General features: G+C 41.1%; 1 long non-coding RNA gene across 1 annotated transcript in view; it reads right to left on the reverse strand.

Annotated features, from left to right (window-relative positions):
• Positions 1 to 1,494: 1,494 nt before the first annotated feature.
• The window catches only part of LOC143365731 (uncharacterized), a 235,310-nt gene continuing 212,930 nt past the window's right edge, over positions 1,495 to 23,874 (reverse strand). Inside the window, exon 4 of the long non-coding RNA XR_013084586.1 lies at positions 1,495 to 1,583. This is a non-coding gene — a long non-coding RNA (uncharacterized LOC143365731). The remainder of the gene's footprint in view (positions 1,584 to 23,874) is intronic.

The following is a 23,874-nucleotide window of genomic DNA, read 5'->3' on the forward strand; positions in this document are numbered from 1 at the left end:
CTGTCTAACGTTTTAAAATGCATCTACTCGTTTTTATTATAAACGCATAAAATTCGAATTCTGCTTATAACCAACCGGGGAAATTTTTATTTCGCCGAAAGCTCCACAGGCTACTGATAAGCGTCGAATAAATAAGAAACAGCAAGAATCTGAAATTTTAACGAGTCCTGCATCTGCCACGTTGGCGAAACCGCGGTGCATCCTTGGAATTTTCCGTTCCACGATCACTATTTTCGCCCGTGGATCTAGACACAGATCTGAACGATCTTATTTCTCCGTCTCGGGGTATTTAGAAAACCGTTTCGCGGACGGATTCGCTGTAATGGGGCAGAAACAAGGAGGTTAGGCGAATCGGGGGCGCGTTCGAGCTCCTCGGGATCGTCGGTCTATCGAATTATTTTCGCCACGCGCCTCTCCGGCTCGGCGCGGCGCGCGGGTTGTCCGTGAAAATACATTTCGCGTTTCAATTTCGCCCGGGTTCAATATCCAGGGGGGGGGGGACGCGCAAAATCGATTCGCGGAGGCGAAGGAACCCTCGGGAAACCGTTGACGGCGGCCCGTGGTTTTCGTGCCTCTCCCCGAGTCGTTCCATGTTTCTTCGTCGACGTGTTGCATCCCCATCGGATCGATGCTCCGCGAGGCTGCCTCGAGAATGATCCCACCACGAATTTACTGCGGACCCGCCGTCGAACGCACGAACATCGGCCGCAGCGTATCGGTTTCCTCATTTAACAACACACCGAGGACCGTTCCGTATCAGATTAACAAGTTTGCGAACGCGAGCTGATACACCGGCGCTCCCGAAAAATTTCAGTAATTACCTTAAATCCTGCTTCGTACCCGAAACTGCACTTCGCTGCGTTATTACTTTTTCACCGGGGATTTTCGAGGTTTATCACGGCATTAGTAGACGGAAAACAACAGAATATTAGAGAATGTTATTATTTTATACGGAATGAATAACGCTGAACTCCGTTCCGAGTAAAATACATAGCATAAAATTTATATAGACCATCTGAAATTAGAAAATTAATGTTTCGGGTGTACTAGAATGTTTGAAATAATTAGACGAAGTGAGTGTACATCCTGGTGTATCTGACGTGGAAAGATGCACAGATTTGAAATTGGGAAATTCGTGAGGTAGGTAGGAGGAAGTTTGTTTAAAATAGTTATGTAAAGCAAAGATAAAATGAGTCTGGGTCTTTGTAGACTTAGCACAGTCTTTTGTAGAACTGACAGTCTTTGCAGGGATTAAAATGGTTGAAAGAAGAAACCAGTTTCTGTTTAACACCTGTTTCGTGCAAGAAATTTTTGTTTTGAAGATCCCTAGTGTAATTGTTCTTCTCTTTTGGTAGAGAATAATTGGACGTAAAAGATAGTGGTACGAACTATTAGACGGTACAGTGTAACAGAATTAGTTAGCGCTGTTCATGCAATTTTCAGTAAGGACGGCGAGTCGCCGGAGGCTGTTTTCATACGTGACCCATATTCGACCTCTCCTAAACGTCGTCGTCCATCTTGACCTTCTTTAAGCTGTCGAAAATCGTTCTCGCTGAACGACCAGCACTTTTCTTATTAGAAGCCTGAAACAAATCAAGATGCTCCACTAGACGATTTTTTGACACGGTCAATTTGACAGCGAGTATGCGAATGTTTAACAGAAACGATATTTTCTTGTATAATTTATTTAATCACGTCTCAATGTCGACCACAAAGGCAACCCTAAAATTAATAAACAGAAAAATAAATATTTCCTGCACCATTTGCAAGAGATAGAAATAAAATAAATTCTTTCTTTCATAATATTAAATGAAAATGTTATATATTAACATTCCTAAATTCTTTCCATCTTCCCATTGTTTCAAATTGCACCTGCTCATTTTTGCCGTGAATGCATAAAATCCACTGACAATGAATCTGGAAGTAGTTTAAAGAATGTTCATTATTTACCAGCCTCGCGAAAAATAAAAATGAAGTCACCGCAACAATTAAATGTGCAATAATTCGCGAAAAAATTAATGGTGAGTTTAGCAGCAGATTGATTCGCAACAGTGTTGACCACAAAGGCACCAAAGCATCATCGAACAGTCTGTCGAGCGCAGATACGCGTATGGAAGAGAATTCAGGTTACACGGTCGGTAGATCAATATGCATTTACCGATGCTAGGGAATAAATGAACCGACTCGTTTGCTGCAGCTTCGGATTCTGATATCTCGACCAATTTCCGCTGACACTTCTTCTTGAGCTGCCCGGAAACCCCGTTGTAATTTTCAGGCATCGGTTTTCTCAGTTTTCCCGATCTTCCGACGCGAAAACCGCGAGCATAATTGCGATCGCGCTCATTTTTTCGACAGAGACGCTCCGGAACGTTCAGAAAATGGTTGCTGCGTCACATCCTCTGAATTGAACGAAGCTGATTCGTGTAATCAAACGTACAATGACTCCCACTAATATTCGGACGCTCTTAAAGATCGCATAACTTTGTCAATATTGGGCTATACTACTTGAATTTTTTTGAGAAGTCAGAACAATTGGAAATTATACATATTCTGAATATTTCATCTAAATCGGTCAACGTTGCAATGAGCTACAAACGATTATGAAAGCTTAAGGGATGTCAGGGAATTTCTCCCGTATGTGATCATTTTGAAACATCTAATTTTGATGAAATTCTCAGAATGTGTACAATTGATACAGATCTACAAATCGTACTTTCTAAATTTTCCATGTAAGTCCACATTAAAAAGTTGCAAAATACAACTTTTAGTATTTTCTTTGCAATGTCGACCAACTTCAATTTCTGTAAAAATCTTTTTTTCATTTTATGTGGCAACCAATTGTGCTAGCTTCTTCTACAAAATCCAAGTCGTATGGTAAAATATTAATAAAAATATACGATTTTTAAAAGCGTCCGAATATTAGTGGGAGTCGCGGTATCATCATTCACTATGTTTCCGTATCTCGTTCGAAATCGATCAATTTCATTCAAGGGGATAAATTTTAAAAAGTGTGCTTACGCAGGTTCCGAACAGCTGAGCCTCGATCCACGAGCACGGTTCGCTTGTCGAAAAAACGAAAGAGGAGACGAGGAATTCGTCCGCGCGGCGTGCATCAAAATTAATTCGATTTAATTCCTCGTGAAATTTTCAGCGAGCCGTGGCGCGGCGATACTTTAAAACCGAGTGTATTACGGCAATAGCAGAGACATTTATGGCCGCGTTGCAAGTGCCATCGGTGCGCCGTCAGACCAGGGACAAAATGATTTACATCATGGACGCGGTCGACGCGGCTGGATTTTCGGACCTACCGTAGAATCGGCGGTGGCTTCTACGAACGACGACGCCAACGAATATGTACAGTATATCTCCCGTTAAATTGCCGCGAAATTGTCAAGTTCAATCCGGTCTCCCGCCACTAATTACCATACTTTTTCGCCTCGGGGTCCGCTCATGATAATTCCGGCTCATTAACGGGCCTAACGGCGACCGTCCGGGGAGCTCGGCTAATTTTTAGTCTCCCGGAGTCCCGCTTAAAAAATTAATGTTCTTCTCGCTCGCCATTTGAATAATCTTGATTACTGGCCAAAAATCGGATGTAGCAATTCCGGGTGGAATCAAGATGTGAGTGCTATGGCTCCGTACAAGTCCATATAACGTTAAAATTGTAAACAATTATGTTCAAGGTATACATTTCTAACATAGCAGAAGGTATTTAAGGATGAATATTAACAGAAAATGTTTAATAGGTTTGTTAGGGCGTTACGGAGAAAAAGAACAACTTTTTTTATGGAAAAATGGTAATCTACAGTAAAGTCTTGATATAAGCTCAATCCTCGGGTCCGTGCTGTGACCAGTGTCGCCAGATCAAGACTTCTTCCCCCACTCTGATTTCCCCTTCTACCGCGCTATTCGCGTGACGCGTTTGAATACTCATACAATATTTCAATGTTTAGTAATCTATCAAATACAAAGTTTGTAATGAGACGAATATTTCGTAATATTTTTTGTAATTTCCTTGAAGTAATGCCGCAACAATTTTTAGTGGCGCCTCCACCGGGGTCCATTTTAACCTAGTTCATTTAGGGCCATTTTAAAGACCCCATCTGTCTGTTTCAGGAAATACACATTCAGCTCCTGACAATTGAATTACCATTATTTTAAATCAGAGGTTACGTAAAATTGATAGCAGTTGGAAGTCGAATGAATCTAGATAAAGTACCATTGAGCACATGTTTGAAAAAATTCGCGAACCAATAATAAACGGAGTTGAACATTGCCATCTGTATAGCCATCAAAGCCATCAATTTCCTCCTTCAGAATGAATGTCACTGACCTAATAATCTGTACAAATGTTGTCCAAGGAATTAATTTCTTTGCGAAAATACTCAGCTTTTGTGAAAAAAATGGTAGAAACGTGTTTGCCCGTAGAATCACGTCTGACTGTAGAATGGTGCTTGACTGTAGGGTCGTTTTCGGCCGTAGAACGGTTTTTGTTGGCGTTCAGCGTTGACGAATTGCCCGTTCAACGAGTCTCAGCGACGCCGTTATACTTCACGGATATTATTCACGGTATGGGGGTCGAAAGCGACGTTGAAACAGGAAGTGTGCCGAGCGCCATTACGGTTAACAAACTGATCACGTACTTGGGGGTGAACAGTGGAAGTGGAATAATGATTCGGGGTGATGCACGAGTCGTTGGGAGAACGAGCACCGAGCGTTGTTTAAAAAATTAGTTTACCGGAAACTCGGATATTGTGCTTCCACGGGGAACCTGGCATTGATGTATCTCGCCGATGTACATCGGCGATGCGGGGCCATAACTTTTTCTGCTAATACCTCGCTGTGTTAAGAAAGAAACAGCGTAACCAGTCAATCAGACTCTCATTGGATGCAAGGAAAATGCCATTAAATGGTCCCTTGTGTTCTCCACTTCGTAAAATTTAGTAGCATTTCGATTTTAATTTAGAACTGCTTGGAACACTCGATTAGCTGACGTCTACCTGATTATTTAGTAGTGCTTCTACCAGCCTGTGCAACGTCAGGGGGAGAATGCAGAAAATAATTGTGGAAATAAAATGTACAGTGAATCTTTAATGCTATTAATGTTTGAACACTTTTTAAAACAGAATAACTTCTTCAAAATTTTATCGAATGCAATGGAATTTTTTTATATACACTAGATAACGTGTGAAATAAATTTTTAAATATATAACAATTGTTCTCTTCGCAATTTTTGGTAAAGACAGTCCCACCACCGTCAACTTATTTCAGAATTGAAGCTCGTAGTAATGTCAACCGATTTCGATGACATTTTCAGACTATATTCAGCTAACATAAATCTACAAAACGTATATTTTAAATTTTCAATTCAGCCTCGGATAAAAATATTTTAAAGAGTGCTGCAATAAGTGTCTCAAAATTATTTAAATTGACTGTATATTTTTAAAGGGCCGATTTCGAAAATACTCAACTGCATCTCCCCGAGTGTTCGCAATTTTATCTTCAACCAGTCCCGTGTCGTGAAGTTGGCAACCAAGTGATGTTCCTGGACTGCGAGGTCCTTTATCTCTTGCAAGGAGCAAGGCTGATATCGCGGCCAATTAATCCGAGGACACGAAGCCACGAGTAACGAAAAATAAGGAGGTCTTTGGCGGCCAGGGTGGAATGCAAATGGAAGATTTATGTAGGGGCGAAATGAAGGGTGGAAGCGGAAAAGGAGCGCCATTTACTCGCTGGTGAAAGTTCGTCTTCCCGGACCTGGTTCGCGGGACTTGGTTCTAAAGGGAAGCGACTTCTGGGGGACTTCCATCTCGCGGTCGATCCGCTAAGAGGAAAGTTCGTCCCGCGGAAAAAATCACCGGGGGACGGTATAATCCGGCCCTGTCATCTTTTCTGCGGAATCCATGGCCCTCCGTCAGCCGCAGCCCTTCGCCGGTGAAAAACCGTCCCTTCCCGTTCCGAATGGCAAATCCGTGATCAATCCAGGGATCAAATGGGCCGGGGGACCTTTATTTCCACCCGTAAAACTAATCCGAACGAATAGAAATTTGTTACTTACTCTTTCATGTCAAAATAACTGAGTCGAACTGGTGACGTAGATTTCAAATCGGCGAAAAATCCTGGGCATGTCAAAATAACACCTTTCTGATTTGTTCTCCGGCAATTATTGAAATTATACAAATTTATTCGTGCATACAAGGAACGGTGCGATGGTCTGAATAAATTCAATTTTGTCGTTATTATAAACAGATATGTGTGTAAATGTTCAATTCTAGTGTTAAGTTAGAATGTTATTCTTTCGTTCATAGTAGAAATACAATTTTATTCGTCTTTTAATTAATGTTCGAAAATTAATGTAAATGTAGATAAATCTGAATTTTCTTCTTGTTTTAGAAAATCACCGATGACAAAGGAGGTCAACCTTCATTCACTGGAAGGTGAGACCAAAATTCTCTTGAACAATCGCGACAGACGAGAATCAAATAAAAATTCATTTCTTGAGGTTGAGAAGAAGAGTATACTGAAGGGAAATCAAATAAAAAAAAAAAAAAGAAATGGCTAATAAAAAGGAGAGAAGGTCAATAAAAAGAAGAAAAGACTAATAAAAAGAATAAACCGGCATTAAAAAGCCAATTCAATATATTTTCTGATATTTGGTTCCTCTTCTTTCAATTTGGAGAAGTCGAGGAAAGCGTACAATTAAAAGATAAAGCGTTTATAAAAATGAAGCACACGATGCTGAAACAGATTGAACCCACGAAATTCGTGCAGCATCGAGCGTATGGATCTTCGCGGAAGATTCGGCAGCCTGGAACCCAGATCTGCGATTTTTCCACGCACTATACCAGGAGTTGTGAAATTCCAGCGAGTTAGCGTAGCAAAAGTTTTGTTTCCCGTTCAGACAGGCGCGTTTTCCCGGCGAATTTCGCGAAGCGCAGTATATTTTCCAAGCACAAAATCCACTCCGGCAAAATCCAGAAAGCCGACCCGGAGAATCGATAGTTTACGAGCGATCATCGACGAAATATTCCGTTCCAGGGATTACGTTTCCCGAGCGGCCATTTTTCCGTCGGTAATAAAAGTATTTCCAAGTGTCGCCGGGGAAAAATCGGTAGCGCTCTCTCTCTCTCTCTCTCTCTCTCTCTCTCTCTCTCTCTCTCTCTTTCAGTTTCCGTGGAAGGAAAAGGAGGTCAACGTTTTTTGAAGAAAATTCGTAACAAGTTCGAGGGACGGGGCTCACCGTCGCGTCGGCCTTTCTATTTGAAAGTCAAACAAAATTGTATCGGAGGACGCGTTTCCGCAACGGTTTATATTCCGCGAGAAGCTGCTGCGCCCGCGTTTCCGGCCGCAGGGCTCGTCTCCATTCGATACCAGCAACCGTTCCACCGAGTTTATCAATCTCGAGAACTTTCCTGCGATTCGATTTGTCGAGCCAGTTTCGCGAGGATGCGCTCCTTGTATCTGCTCGCCCCCTGCAAAATGGCGGATCCGCTCGAAGCCGTTTATAGCATGGATTTCTCGTAATATGACATATTTTGTCTGCACTCTACTGTGAACATTGCCGAAGTACGTTTCTCTGAACGTTTTATTAAAACAGCTACCATTTCATATCAATTCGCACTGTGTTTCAGTGAAATTTAATTGTTCAGTCAATTTAATTAAAAAAAAACGGACCATTGCTTTTTATTGTAATTCTTTTTTTTTCGTAAAAAGTTACATGAAATGGTCGCTTTTATTTCACTTTATGCACATTGGTTGGTGCAATTTTTAGACCAAGGTCATGCCAAGGTTATTCAGTGGAAGATTTTGCATCAATTTGCACAATTTCATGCAAAATCAGGCCATCGTTTTTTATTGTAATTTTTTTTTTACATAAAAAGTTATATGAAGTGCTCGCTTTTATTTCACTTTATGCACATTGCACGTGCAATTTTTAGTCCACGGTCATCCTAAGTTGTTGAAATCCATCTCGACGTCACCTTTGTCATGCTAAACACAAAAATCTATTGTCCGGACTAAAACAATGGACGTTTTTACAAAAAATCTCAAAAATAAGCCTCCGAGACGACCTTCAATCTCCATACCCTAATTTCCCTCTTAAAATGCAATAACTGTCGAAATATTTTCGCGTACATTCACAAAGAAATATCGGTGCATTTTTTCGAACCTTTTATTGAAAATTTTGCATGTAGAAATAGAACAAATCAAAGCGAAAAATGCAATAGCCTTACAGAAGTTTCAAAGCATCCTCACTTATATTTTTACAATAGCAATATACTGTTGCACGTACAGTCGCTGAATTGCTGTCAGGTACTTTGACAAAATCTGCCGTAGCTAAAAAAAAAATTTACAAAAAAATATCGCCTGAAAAATATCGACTTTCTGCACGTGAAAAAGTAATTTTCTCTGGGAATTTTTCTATTTCATTTTTATAACTTCAAGCATAGGTACGTGTTCGTACGTTTTTTTTTTTTTTTTGGAACAATAACGGATAACATTTATTTTAACAGGTTTTAAAAATTCACAAAAAACTAATGTCGCATTGAATATTTCAAAGCTATTTCCGTTTTCCGTTTGATTACGTCTGTGTTTCAAAAGCTAGTATTCTTGCGACCCAATTTTGAAGTGTGAAAATGATTAACGCCTTTATCGTTATATTTTCCTTGTAGCTTCATTAATTAGAACATATTTGTCTTTAATAATTCCTTAAAGAAAGAATAGAATTTATGTATATATAAATTTTCTAAAAAATTTGTTACCACTTGAAGGGAAGAAACAGCATCCGTACTTAAACAATTTTGTCCGCCAAATTCATTACTTCGAATTAATATTACGAAGCACGGGCTCGGGAGAAAAGTTAAAATGGAACCTAATAGTGTCTAGCTGTCGAGTTTATTTTCCCCGAATTAATTTCTCGCTGATTAAAGGGATGAACAGAAATCAAAAGACGCACAGTAACTTTTTTAATTAACCGGCGAAGTTTACAGAAATATCGCACGGGTTTCTCGCGTTCCTAATGGATTTCGTAGTTGAAGAATAGTCTATACCAGACGCACGAGCGAAGTTCGGCGAAGTTCAATTTCGAATTCGCCCAAAAATTCCCAACTCGCTCCGAAACACGCCCGGAAGTTCCAGGCAATTTCAGATACCACCGGCACGCTTTTAACTTGCAAATCAGCGCTTGTCTCTCTTCTCGTGCGCTTCTTCTCTTTTTTTCTTTTGTTTTTTTTTCTCCGTTGGTCAGCCCCTCCCCGCTTCGGTTTGCGGCAACAAATTTTATTGCGATTGCTTCCACTTCTTCGAGGTTTCTTGTTGCGTTCCCAGCACCGTTAAGCCGTGGGGAGGGGGGGGGGGGGGTGTTGCTCTTTTATTTATTCCACGCGGATGGAAATTATCCACGATGCTGCAAAGTGCGTTTAAAAAATGCAGGAACGATTCCGAGTACCTCGTGACAGCAGCACGGGACCTGTTTCCTGGTGAGTTATGTTTTTAGAGCAGCGAATCTCGGGAAAAAAACTGCTCGTGCTGAATCGCGGATGCCGCTTGCTCCGACAACAATCGTTACCGGCGAAATAGTCATTGTATTCTAAAAGAAACGTATTTCAGTTCGTTACGGTATTATCGTGGGACGAACAATTATTATTTCTGTGATGAAAGTTTCTTTTATTCAGTAGTATACGGTATCATATAAAACACGATTTATTAATCACTGTAACAAGCTTTAACTGTGCAGTTTTTATTGCAATTACTTAGAGCTTTCGAGATTTTTACTTATCGACAGTGAACGTGTCAATTTTTTAAATTACCGTATTGCACAGAAAAGAGTTTTAATATTGAGTGCGTTAGTACACTTTCTATTATCTCTAGGATGTTCATATTTTCGAGATAATTGTATTATACGGTGCACGATTATTAATACGGGATTCTTAATACCGGATTCTTAGCACCAAATTACCTGCTTCCTCGAGTAGCCATTCGATCCAACTAACCGCGGAGAAAACTAAAACGATTATCCTTTCACCCGTTGTTTCTTAATTGCTTCTTAGTTGCTCGAGCCTTGGCGCCAGGCAACAGTATCGAGTGGGAAAAAGAAAGCTTGTCTTTACACGACTGCCTTACCAGTGCCATAAACATCCAGGCAGACAGACAAACTTCACATATACACAGTTCAAAACTCCATCGATGCGAAAAATTCACCCTCTAATAAAAGCCAACCCTTCATTATGAATTCGTTTATTTCCAATCATTTATTCAATCGCCTCAACCACCCACTAAAAATTGAATGGGATTCAGACGAAACAACGAAGACACACAGACTAGTTTCACATATCTGTACACAGTCCCAAAATCAGATATAAAATATAGTCTCCATTGACACTGTTTTACAGATCATTTCCAAAGACTTTTACAAACTATCAGAATGAAAAATTAATCCTGTGATAAAAGCCACCTCTTTCACTATGAATTCATTTATTTCCAATCATTTATTTAGTCGTCTCAACCACCCACTAAAAATTAAATGGAATTCAGAAAAAACAATGAAGGAACACAGACTAGTTTCACATATACACAGTTTAAAAATCAGTTATAAAAAAATCTAGTCTCCTTTAACACTGTTTTAGAGATCACTTCCAAAGACTCTCACAAACTATCAAAATAAAAAATTAATCCTACGATAAAAGCAACCCCTTTTGCTATGAATTCGTTTATTTCCAATAATTTATACTATCCTCTCAACCATCCACTAAAAATGAAATGAAATTCAGAAAAAACAACGAAGAAACACAGACTAGTTTCACATATACACAGTTTAAAAATCAGTTATAAAAAAATCTAGTCTCCTTCAACACTGTTTTACAGATCATTTCTAAAGACTTTCACAAATTATAAAAGCGGAAAATTCACCCTAGGATAAAAGCCACACCTTTCTCTATAAATTCGTTTATTTCCAATCATTTATTTAATTGTTCCAACCACCCACTAAAAATTAAATGGAATTTAGAAGAGACAACGAAGCCACACAGACTAGTTTGACATACCTACACACAGTCCCAAAATCAGTCATAAAATCTGGTCTCCTTTAATACTGTTTTACACGTCATTTCCAAAGACTTTCACAAACTATTCAAGCAAAAAATTCATAATGAAATCCTTTCGCTACGAATTCGTGTATTTCCAATAATTTATTCAATCCTCTCACGCACCAACTAAAAATGAAATGGAATTCCGAAAAAAGAAACGCACAATTAGAGTTCGTAGGTGCACAAAGTCCGAAAAAGAACACGCGTATCCCGCCACCGGAATCTCGTTCCCAAGTACATACAATGAAACTTTTAAACCATTCTCGGACTGGCTCAGGAGAATGGTCCCGCGCGAGTCAGACTGCATTAGGCGTCCGTCTCCGTCAGCGTCGATAATGAAGAAAGAAACTCTCTGTGCATCTGTCGAGGTGGTATCGTTCGATATACACCGTCGCTGGAATAAGGGATGAAAAACAGAAGCTCTTCCACGGAATGCACCGCGAGAGAGAGAAAGAGAGAGAGAGAAAGAGAGAGAGAGAGGGAGAGCACGGTAGTCCTACGCCTAAACGTTCCCCTCTAAATGCAAATCCGGCGAGATTACGCGGGGGATGATCCTCTTTTTCGACGCGGGGTTGGATGGATCGGGCTCGACGTACATCAGTTGTCTTATCAGAGACGGCGGAGCATTAACCAAATTGTTTTTGGCTCGTCGACGCGGTCGTTTTTCCGCAAGCGGAGGCACGGACGGGACCCGGGTAAACCGTCGAGAGACAGAACGAAGGTCTGTTCCGTTGCGGGGGCATCTCATAATTCGAGCCCTCGAGAGCCGCCCGGAAAACGGGAACAGTTTTCGGTTCCACCCAGGAAAAAGAATGGAGAATTTCGACGGAGACAGAGCTTTTTATTATCGTCGCTAATTTACCTTCCGCGAAGTTTCGCCAATTTCCGGGCTCGGCCGCTTCGCTGTCCGCCCCCCCCCTCCCCCGCCCCTCGCTGTCCTTTCTCCGCAGCCGTTGTCCTGCAGGCCTTTGTCCCCGTTTTGTTTCCTCTTCGAGGCCTATAGACCCGCTCCGGACAGCGCAATTTAATCTCGAGGGCATTCGACGGTGCCCGCTCGGTCCCAACGTTTTTCAAACGCGATTGAAAACGGATAACAACGCGCGTTTTGTCGCAAGATTTCTGGTTCTTCGGAGCGGGGTATTCTTCTTCAAATTTGCTGGACGCGGGCTCTTCGTGCTTGCGTGTACTGTACGTCTTTGTTGAACGAGTACTTTTTTTGTGTGTAAGAGGCTTTTACCAATTTTTATCGAACGTCAGGAGGAGGGTGCGTTTCGTGACAACACTGTTGATGATTCTGTCCATTTGAACAGTTATTTGGTGATTTTCCTTAACACTAGGTTTACATGACCCGTCAAAATGATGGATTATAGTATTCTTAACCCCTAGCCCTGTATCATTATTCAAAATATATTTAACTTTATTAAGTTTGTTTGTACTTCGTCAATTACTAAACACTTCAGTACTGTGCGAGTAAATTGCACGATTTTTGTATGTATAACCTGAAACATAGTCTGTAGGAGGGAAATATTCTAGGTCGGAAGAATTGTTTCGTTTTGGAGTTAAAATTGCTTCTGCAAAGGGTTAATTTACCAATATCAATTATTTCTTTGGGTATATATCGTAAAAGAAATGGCTAAAAATTTGAATAAATGTATTTTCTCTATTCTTATAAAGTAATGTAGGATACGCATATTTAGACCCTACTTTTACACTAATTCTCATTGAAAAGCTGAATATTTTCAATATGTATCATCTCAGGTCAATCATCATTCACTCATTCTATGCCTTCAGACATTGCACAACCTTTCTTTCCTTTAAAATAATTCTGCTTCCATTTAATCCTTATCCATCCGGCATTTTTCAAACGTAATTTTCTCGAGGATGAGAAATACTCGCGGCATTATTAATGGCCAAACGGTGGATCTTTATAAAAAGCAAAAATTTTGCAATGAAACAGGAGTTGAATAAAAATGTCTTTCTAAACAGGATAAATTGAACCTAAGAACGTTCCTAAACGTTTCTCAAGCTGTGACAGTTTCGCATTCGTCTAATTTTCGTCGCAGAGGCGGCTAATAACATTAATTAGATCTCTCGAACCAAGAACTCTTATTATTGGTCCACATTTTCGAGCGAATCAAGCACCGGAGAAACCTGCTGCCGGCGTATTGTATATTATTCGAGCGCGTTCGGTTCCGTTATCGAAACGTCCATCATGCTTGCGCGATAGACCGTAATTAAAAGTATCTACGTACCCGTGGGCTTACAACTCCCTCGCAATACTCCGCGGTCTTTTTCGGAACACCCCCCCCCCCTCCCTCCTTCTATACACCGACGGTTTAATTAAACGAGGAATAAACAAAATTCTCCCTCCGACGGATTGAACCGAACGCTTTTCCCTTCGCGGCGAATGGAAATTAAATAGAAATTACATTTCGTGAATCGCTGAATTACAGGCAAGCCCGACGAGCCATAATTGCGTTATTTTTCGAAAATTGCCGGGGAAAATGCCGCGACACCCCTGGGAAAACCGTGTAAAAACAATTCGTTACGCCATTCCAGAGAGGAATAGGAGATTTGCAGATTTAAATGAACTTTGATTTTGAAAATATCGTGACACATCATTCAATCAAATTTGTTACAAGGTGAAACAGTAGATCGGTTAGAAAATTTAGTCTGGCATAGCGTGAGCCCTTAAAATGAAGCACTCACCTCCCTCTCCCAAATAAGGGTAGTTTTCTAGTCTGCCAAGATCAAATTCTACTAATCAGGAGAGCCCTGATACTGATCCCCTTCTAATAAATAACGCGAGACTAACAAATACTATAACTTATACAGGGTGTTCATTTGAAAACTTTCCAGCCGAATATCTAGAAAAGTATGAAAGATATTAAAAAAGTGTTCGAGGATTTCGAGGGGAAAAGAAGGGGGCATTTTTCGGGGCACTAGTTTCGGAGATCTGTAAAGAGAAATAGAGCGAGGCATATTATTGTGTAAAATTCTTTTGATCTCTTGTTTATGTTGTTTGTCTTTCAATATAAGATTCAATATAAGAATCATTGCAATAAGAGATACTATATCGTAGTACAATTGATTGTATAAAATGGTGTATTCTTTAGAAGAACGAGTACAAATAATTTTTATTTATGTAGCTGATTAGTGTGCTCGTCGAACTGCTGCTACGTTTAATGAGAGACATCCTGATACACATGTTTCTCATACGTACGTGTTACAATTAGTTGCAAAGTTTAAGGAAACAGGATCGGTGACAAATTTAAAAAGAAACCAGTCAAAATTCTTAAAAGAAGCTGATCAAATCGAAATTATAGGACAGTTTACCGTGAATCCTACTAGAGTTCAATTCGACAAGTTTCAATGGCAACTGGTGTATCAGATCTGTGCATAAATTTTTTAAACATAACAAGTCTCATCCTTAAGAAATGCAGTTGCATCAAAAGTTATTGGAAGACGACTTTGACAGGCGGATTGAGTTTTGAGGGGAATTAACAAATATGATCAACGTCACTCCTAATCCAATTAAAAACATTTCTTTTAGTGACTAATGCACTTTTTTCTGAAACGATGCTCTAAATCGTCATAACTGTCGTTACTGGAGTGCCGAAAGTCCACATCTTATTAGAGAAAGTAATGACCGGAAAAAATAAATGTTTGGGCAGGCATTTTAGGAAATGCTATTATCCTCTGTTTTTCCAAGAGAATTTGAATGGCAATCTGTATGGACGACATCATTGACCCACTTATAACAGAAAGTTGGAAAGTTCGATATGAACACCCTGTAAATTCATTCACAGGATTTTGCACAGGCTTTGGGAATAATGGACTACAGTGGTGCATCATCGAATTAAAATATTCCTGGTCGTGTCTCGAGTGTTGCATCGAGCGGATCCGCTCCGTTCCGCTCCGGGCTGGCGGTATGATTCGCCCGGTCGAATCAGCTCGCTGAGTCGCCTGACGCCGGAAGCTGAAATATTTTATAAACTGATAACGTCGCCGGAAACCGTGTCACGGAAAAATCGCTCGGTGGATGCGTGTCGTTCACCGTTCGTTCGTTCGTTCGTTCGGTCTGCTCCAAGCTCGCTTCGAGATCTTGACGTCCCGAATAATGTATACACGAAGCGTACACCCGTTCCCTTAAGAGGCGCGCGCGCGCGCTCGCGTTCGCGTTGCGCAATACATAGGTAGCAACGTTCTGGACAGTTTTAAATCAGTGCCAGTAAAAGGTACGGGCAATTCCGCGCTCCTGGATATCACGTTTGAAATAAAACACTCCATTGTCTTCCGTCAGAGGTACTTCAAAGAGCCCCGACCACGATAAAGAACTTTTTCCCGGGGTTCTAAACTTTTTCCCGGAGAACGATGTCTATTACGCCGGTGCACGTGAAATGTCGTCTCCTCGAATGGAAAACCACTCGACCCGCCTCCTGTACGCTACGCGGCAGGATTCGATCAAAATTATTCTTCAATCCTTTATTCCCCCGCGGTCCTGCGCGGCTTATATTGTTACTGAATAATTGGATTCGCTGCTCCTCATTTGTTGGGACCGGGAAATAAAGTATGCGAGACGGCGAGGGAATTAGGGTCGAAGCTGTGGGGATTAGACTGCGGATTCTTATGCGAGATAAAAATTGTCTTCATCTGGTGCGACGCCCAGGAGCTACACGCGGACGTTCATTTATCTTCTTAGGAATTATAGCGAAAATGGAAAAATAGGGTTTTTAAATTCTTTAAATGCTGTTTTCTATCTACTCGGTTCTGTTATGAGTGCATGGAGCCGAGTGATTAGGCTATGCATCTTTGTGCCAAATAAAAATTGACGCCATCAATTGCAAGGAGCAATAGTTAACGCTGAACCTACCACGGTCAAAATGACCGGTTTTGTATTTCACAATTATTGAAACTATGAAAATTCATTTATGGAAAATAGTGGAATAAATTTCCTTGTCCAAGCATTTATTGTGTTGAAAATTACGGACGATCTCAAGAGGGTTGATATTTTGACGAGGCAATATTTACCAGATACTGTTAATGCTTGGTAGGTTTAGTATTAAGTGAAAACGTGATAACACTCTTCATAATTTTATTGTATCAATGAGAATACAACAATATTCTTAAATTTTTCTAACTTTTTTACAGTTTGGTATTTTAACTAGTGATGTTTACGTAAATGCAATCTGCAGTACAGTTGTGAGTTAGGTTATGCAAAATAGTATATTTTAATGGATTTCCGAAGAAGATGAACATACGTTTTAATATACTTCCTCAATTTCCTATACCCACCTCGTATAAAATTAAATTATCTTGGAAATACACTTGGAAAATTATATAAGTGCTTCGAAAATACGATTCTGGATTCTTTTCGTGGACATTCGTGGATTTTCACTTAAATTAGCACTTAAAGGATTTTTCAAAGAATAAGTTGCTTTGAAATGGAGAGAGTGCGGGAGCAGCACTTGAAGAATTTTCTAATTCGAAGAGTTACGACCATACCTGCGGATTTTTATTCCTTTATGACATTCCTGCAAGCTTATGAGATATGAGAGACCATTTACATTACCACAGAGAGGAACCTTTTAGCAAATAGTATGAATATTTTCTCTATTCTTATCTTCGTAGAATAATTCATAAGATCCGTCTATCCCACATTCTCCACGCCTAGCACAGTGAAACCATAGAACCCTCGTTAAAAGTGCATCTGTATGTAACATAACGTAACAAAAAAAAAAAAAAAAAACAAAATTATACCATTTCTAAAAAATACACAAAATCCACGTTAGTTTCGCAATCAGCCGCAGCTCGTTCCGAAAGTAGCATAATTCGCAATTGCACAGTGAAACCATAGAACCCTCGTTAAAAGTGCATCTTGTATGTAAAATAACATAACAGAAAAACAAAATTATACCACTTCTAAAAAATACTCAAAATCCACGTTAATTTCGCAATCAGCCGTAGCTCGTTCGGAAAGTAGCATAATTCGCAATTGCGTCGAAAGTGGCCAAGTCTCGGGCAGTTAACCGAATTATTAACGAGTCTAAAGACGGTCTACAGTGCCTAATGGCCGGTGATCGATCGTCGGACGTGTACAGGGTGTCTTTTAGGCGTGCCGGTGATTAAGGGGCGTAAAACAGAGACGGTATCGTATCCGGGTTATCGCGGCGTTACAAATTTTACAGCGGTCCGGGTTAAACTGTCATAAAAGCAAATGAAAGGGCGCCGATAAATCTTGATATAAAAGTTCATCGTCGCGGGGGCCGGCCTCGGCTGGAAATTACCCCTCGAACGATCATCCAGGGATATCATACGCCGGGGCGTCGCGCGTCGCGTCGCGTCGCGTCGACTTTCGCGGAATAAAGCGGTCTCGGTCTCGCGTTCGTTGCCATGATTGATACGGTATGGCCGGAGTTGATCGTCACACCGACTAGAGACATAAAGGTGCGCCGCCGTTTCAAACCCCTTTCCTCCCCTTACCTTCTTGCGTTTCCAACCCCCTGAAAGGGGGTGGGGGTCTCTCGTATTTTATTAAACGAGCTGCGGGGGCGACTTACGCGAAAGCAGCCGGGATCGATAAGTCGTCGAACGTCAACGTTCCGCGACGGCCGACGGTGCATTGGCCTTTTGTACCGCGATACGGCGACGCGAACACGTGTCACACGACGGACGATGCGTCCCGTCGACGTATGTACGACGAACCGACGCATGCCAGTTTTTTTTTCTTTCGTTTTTTCAAGAAACGATGCTCGCGCGGCGTCGTCGCCAGAGAAATTGCGAAAACGACAAGCCCGCTCGATATTTTCGCCGAGAAACTGTCGCCCGTGACACCTGCGCTTTGATGGACACTGATTTCTCCCTCCGCGAAAACTTAATTATAATCACTTGAGGGCCTCCGAAAAATTCCAGCAGAAAATTGACAGGATACATTTTTTCGCTTCCAGTCGAAAAATGTCAGACTGTGCGATATCTAGACGGCGGACCTTTATGTGAAATACAAATTTTGGGCCGAATTGGAGCGAAATAAAAATTTATTTTTTCCTGCAATCATTTGAAAAAGTTGATTATAATGTAAATTTTTATTTTTCGACCTGAATTGCAACAAACTGGTTTGAAATAGAAAGTTATTTTTACCACCAGTGGTCACAATAACCGGCTCCAGATTCTTTACTTTACAATTACTGAAATTATAATGATGCTTTTGTGTGAAATAAATATGTTTATTTAGGGCATGTATTATAATACGAAGCGCACAAAATCCAAAGAAATTCAATCTCGTCATTTTTATAAGACATGACATCAGTTACGTTTAAGCCTCGACAGATTTAGTGTTAATGTGCTCTATAGACTAAAAATTGTACAGTAGCATTTCTAAATTCTTATAATGTTTTTAATGTTTTAAATTACATTTACCCATTTTTGTGAGGAATTCTAAAATCCGCTGTCCAGCGATGACGCAGTTGATGAACTATGAACTTTTCAATATTTCACACCACATTTTCTTCATTTTGTTCACGATTGAAAATATTGTAGAATGTCTGAAAATGACGAAAAAGTTATAATTTTTGGAAGATTTTAATGGATCATTCTGTTTCATGACCTTCTTATACACAGCTGAGAGGTTAAAAGATACAAAACTTAAAATTACTACCAGCCTTGACTGGCTGACTACAAGAATTACCCTACTACTGAAAAACGCTATAGTCGGGTTTGGGAATCAAATCCGTTCCCCGGCCGATTCTAATCGGACTCGAACCATTGATAGCCTACCAGAAGAGAAACCATTCTACCAAGTTTCAGTCCGATACCTCATCCGCAAGGGTAGTTACAGGGAAAAATCGAAAAACCAGTTTCCACCCTGTTTTCCCCATTTAATCAGAATTGAAAATTCTGAAAAAAATGTGACACATTTCGGGTACCGAGCCACATATTACGGAACGTTCTCCGATTTTTCCGTTGCAAGCTCTGGTTGTGAAAAATGAAAATCTCGAAAAAAAATCGGCAAAATGCAGAATTCATAAACAAGTTTAAAAGTGACCCCAACGGAATTAATTCAGCAATAAGCTATTGTCGTCGCCACTATCCTCAATTTTTTTCAGATTTTTTGGTCGGGTGCATCGTAGTTAAAAAAAAATCGAAACCAATATTTTCGACGTCTCTCCAACGTTACACTTGTTTTTTCTTAATTCTTTGAGTATATTATGCAATGTTAACCCTTAGCACTCGAATGGCGACTGCGAGGCGCCACTAAAAATTGCTGTACCATTATTCAAAATATTTTTTACATTATTAAATTTGTTTGTATTTAACACTAGATTCGCGGGATCCGTCAAAATGACGGGTTCTACTATTTTTAATTTAATATTATTAAGATCCTAAGGATCCATACATGAGAAATTATTTAGCAAATTTATTTCTTCGGGTATATATTATTTTTGAAATATTGCTAAAAATGTGGGTAGCATGTTATTTTTATGAAGTAATGCAAAATAGTCGCTTTTAGTGCTCCGTAAACCTAGTGTTAATAAATCACTCAACACTTCAGTATTGTACGAGTAAATCGCACCATTTTCGTATATATAACATGAAAACAAAATTTATAGAAAGGAAATATTCTAGATCCGAAGAAATGTTTCGTTTTGGAGATAAAATAGCTTCGAGTGCAAAGGGTTGACATTGGGACTACAATTGGTGAAGTTTGTATAATTTTTCAGTGTACATCTCAGGCACATGTTACCATAAAAATCCTATGAAATCTGAACGAATTCTAGAACACTTCTCGTCACTCGCGAATTGAAATGGCGACGCATAGGTGTAGACCGTCCAAGGCCGAGCTCCCCACCACCGCGTTTAGTATCGGCGTTGCTCCTCGGGCCGGGGAATAAAGCGACGTTCGTCCTGGATCCTGAAGAACTTCCGGCAGTTTGCGACTCGTCACCGAGCACCTAAGACGCACGGGGCGGAGGATATGGAAAAATTCGCCGGGAATATATTCCGGGTGTAGGTTCTATCTTTCCGCACACGTACATCCACTTCCCTTCCACGTCGTCGCGGCGATATATCGCTCGAATCGAGTCGAGTCGATGCCAGTGACCCGGAATTTGCATTTCCCCGGAAAATACACGGGGCGGGGGATAGTCGCGGAGGCCGACGGGAACTGGATTCGGTGCGGGGGTGTATGGGGGATGGGACAGTCGACCGGGTTGCGGGGGTGGTCGCGTCCCCGAGCGGATTCGAGCGGGAAACTCTCTCTCTCTCTCTCTCTCTCTCGGCTGGCAGCCGGGCAAAAGGCTTCGAAATTCCGAGCGGCGCTTTTTAATAGGTCGCACGTACAACCTGGAACGATTTTCCCCCGGGAAAACGACGACGGACAACCTGGTAATTAGATGCGATCTGCCGCGAATTCGTTCCATGGTTATTTGCGGGGGCGCATGGCGCAGAGAGAGAGAGAGAGAGAGAGAGAGAGAGAGAGAGAGAGATCGGCAAATTCGATTATTTAGGAAATCTCTTGAAACGCGCCGGAGGTGAACTCGCGGTAAGAATGAAGTAAAATTGATTTTATTGGAGCAATTTACAGTGTCGTATTTTATTATGATTCTCTTAACGTGTTTACCCCCACTGTCGCAGATATCACGTGGACGTCACGTGACGTCCACAATCTCGGAATTTGCCTAGAGTTGGTCAAGCGAATTTTATACACTTCGTTGTCTAATCTCGTGGTGCACAGCACAATACTTCGAGATTCTATGGCTTTATCTGCTAAATTCAATATTTTATAAAGAGAGTACGTTGCATTTAACACTAGGTTCACGGGACCCGTCAAAATGACAGGTTCTAGAATTCTTAATTCACAATTATCGAATTTGTAAAGATGCACGAGTGAGAAATTATTCAACAAATTTATATCACGGGTCCGGGAGACATACTCGAACCGTGTTATGTTTACACTCCCCGGCGTCCGAGGCCTCCTCGTATACCCCGCGGTAGTGGGGATGATTCCGTGACGTTTATCATCCAGGCCTTGGCGACATATATAGAGAAATCACTGTATATTGTGAAAGAAATGGCTAAAAATTTGGACAGATACATTTTCGTTACTTTTATAAGTTAATGTAGAATAGGCGTATTTAGTGCCCGGCAAACCTAGTGTTAATCAAATATTTGAATAATTTGAGCGGTGAGATACACGAAAGAGTAAAAAGTGCTCAACAAGAAAGCATACAGAATAAACGAAAAGGAAGACGAAATAAAACGATTTTCAGGTATGAACAACCACGATAACAAATATTGCTACACGATCCATTTGGGAGTTGTGGCACGAAGAAAAGCTGTCGCTTAATTAAGTGTCGCGAGCCTGTCCAAAACGAAAGGAGAAAATAAAACCGCTGACAAAGAACGATAGACCCGATGTTGGCAGAAGCATGAACGCTCGGAAATATCGATGGTTTCGCATTACCAAAACGACGCTCCGACCCCCAATAGCGATGGAAGCGAACGGGGGTAACTATCCCTGCCTACAAACTTGATAAGACTTCTCCCTGTTTGCGGTACGCATCGCGTGCATCAAAGGCTGGCAACCCGCAACACGACACCACGGAAACCCTCAAACGACACGGCAGCTCCAATTTCAGTATAAATCCATCATAGGTACAGTCCGCCCACGCATCACGAAATTCGCGCGGATAATTTGCGATATTATTGTCCGCGAAGGCCGACGCGTCACCGAAAACGCTCGCTAATTAAACGGCCACGCGGAAAGTTGCGGGAAACCGGTCCCACGATACGTTTCTGCAATCCTGCCGATCGTGTCGACGAAGCCATCGCCAATTTAATGACCAGTATTATCCGATCGTTGATATTGTGAGGAGTCATTCGAGAGCAGTGAATGAAACTTTACTGTTTTTCTTTGTTCTTTGATGAAACGTTCAGCAACATATTCCTGACATTTTTCCGATTAATACGAGTCCAAACACGATACAATTCGGATCATGTTTGCTCGTTTAATCCACGACGCAGTAGAACCTCGATTATGCGAACTAGTCAGTAAGACATGTTTGTACAATGAAAGAGTGCTACGTTAAGTCTTTACTGATTTGTACGGTGAATTGTGCACGCATTGCTGTAGATTGATTTAGAATTATATTTAGCTATCATCGGTTCGCATAATCGAGGATCTACTGAGTCGTGGATTAAACGGGTAAATGCTATCCAAACTGTATCGTGTTTGGACTCGTTTTAATCAGAAAAGTGTGACAAAGACGCGGGTAAAGGTTTGATACAGAGATGATTGAACACAAAAAAGTTTCACTATTGAACATCAGTGTTGTCTCACCTGTGTATCTAATTCCGTGTTACGCTTCTCAGAGGTCGAATTTCTGTGTCCCTCGAGGCGTACATTCTAAGGCAGTGGGGATAAATTTTTCGCAAGTATCGTGCACGTCTCTTTCGCATGTATCGATACGTTATATGCATAATACACGCTTCTCGCTTCCAATGCTCCGGCTCGGCGTTAATGTATGGATTTTTGAGAGGATATTAGACCGCGCCGACATTTAATATTCGCAACTAAGTGAGAGTTTCATTTCGAGATTGATCCGGCGCGCACGATCCTCTATATTAATGCTCAATAAAACGGTAACAAGATACAGTGGGCGGGGGAGGGGAGAGGAGGAAGAGGGGGAGGAGAACGATACATTAAAGCGTAGCGTTCGAGCACCGAATTTTTCCGGCGGTATAAATCTCCGGCAAATTCGTGTCCATATTAAATTCACAATGGTACGGCGTATCCGGTATTTGATATTTTTTGCCTCTCTATGAGCTCTACATGCCTGACGATATTTATTAATCGCCGGTGAATACGCATTCATATCGACCTCACAATACCCGGCCGATATTTTCTCGAATTTCGTCCCGGGGCCTGGTAAAAAGACAATTACGTCCGGAGAGTAATTTCGCATTCTATAAATAGACTTTTGTTGTGCCGGTTCCGGTGCTTTATGGGTAACGCGAAGTTCGTTAAGGAATTGGTAGCAGCAGCAGGGCAGAGGGAAAAATTCCTTGGATTTTTCTGGCGGAAAGAAGTCGTCGACTGGACGAAGCCGCTCGGACTTCCGAGGGAAACCTTGTCGCGAAACGGATCGATTCGAGGATTATCGTTGCGGTTAACCGAAAGAATTCCGCAGAACGTACTATTCGTCGGGCCACGGTGGTGTTCGTGCCAGATACCCATGGGGTCGCTGCCAGATATCCATTCGCGAATCTCTTTCACAATCGGCCACGACGGTCGAGTAGCATTCTCGCGAATTGATCGGCGAACGATGCACTGGCCATCCAGACGACTCTATTGGCGCAGGACCGAACCATAAATGCTCCTTCACTGGAGAAATCAAACCGGTAAATCATTAGTCCACAAAGTTGGCCTGATTCTTGCCCCCACGTTATCAACACTTGTGACAATTCTATAAATTTTCGAAGTTCAATAATATCCGCTAGACTTCATGATGTATCGCATGATGTACTTTTGTCGTACTGTTTGAAATAACCAAGATATTCAAGTGGACAGAGTTCGTAGGACACACTGTATATCCATATTTTCAACGGTGTTTCGAGTATTACTGAATTTGAAGATGCATATCCAAGAAAATCGGTAACAATTGTGCTATTCGTCATTATGGATGTACAGGGTGTAAAGAAATGTTTGGTCTTGGCTGCCGTAGGCGTATTTTATATCTACGGATCGATGAAGATCTGTCAAAAAAAGTTTTCGCAAAATTGTCCTTGTCCTTGAATT

The sequence above is a fragment of the Halictus rubicundus genome, chromosome 2 (assembly GCF_050948215.1).
Source record: "Halictus rubicundus isolate RS-2024b chromosome 2, iyHalRubi1_principal, whole genome shotgun sequence".
NCBI lineage: Eukaryota > Metazoa > Arthropoda > Insecta > Hymenoptera > Halictidae > Halictus > Halictus rubicundus.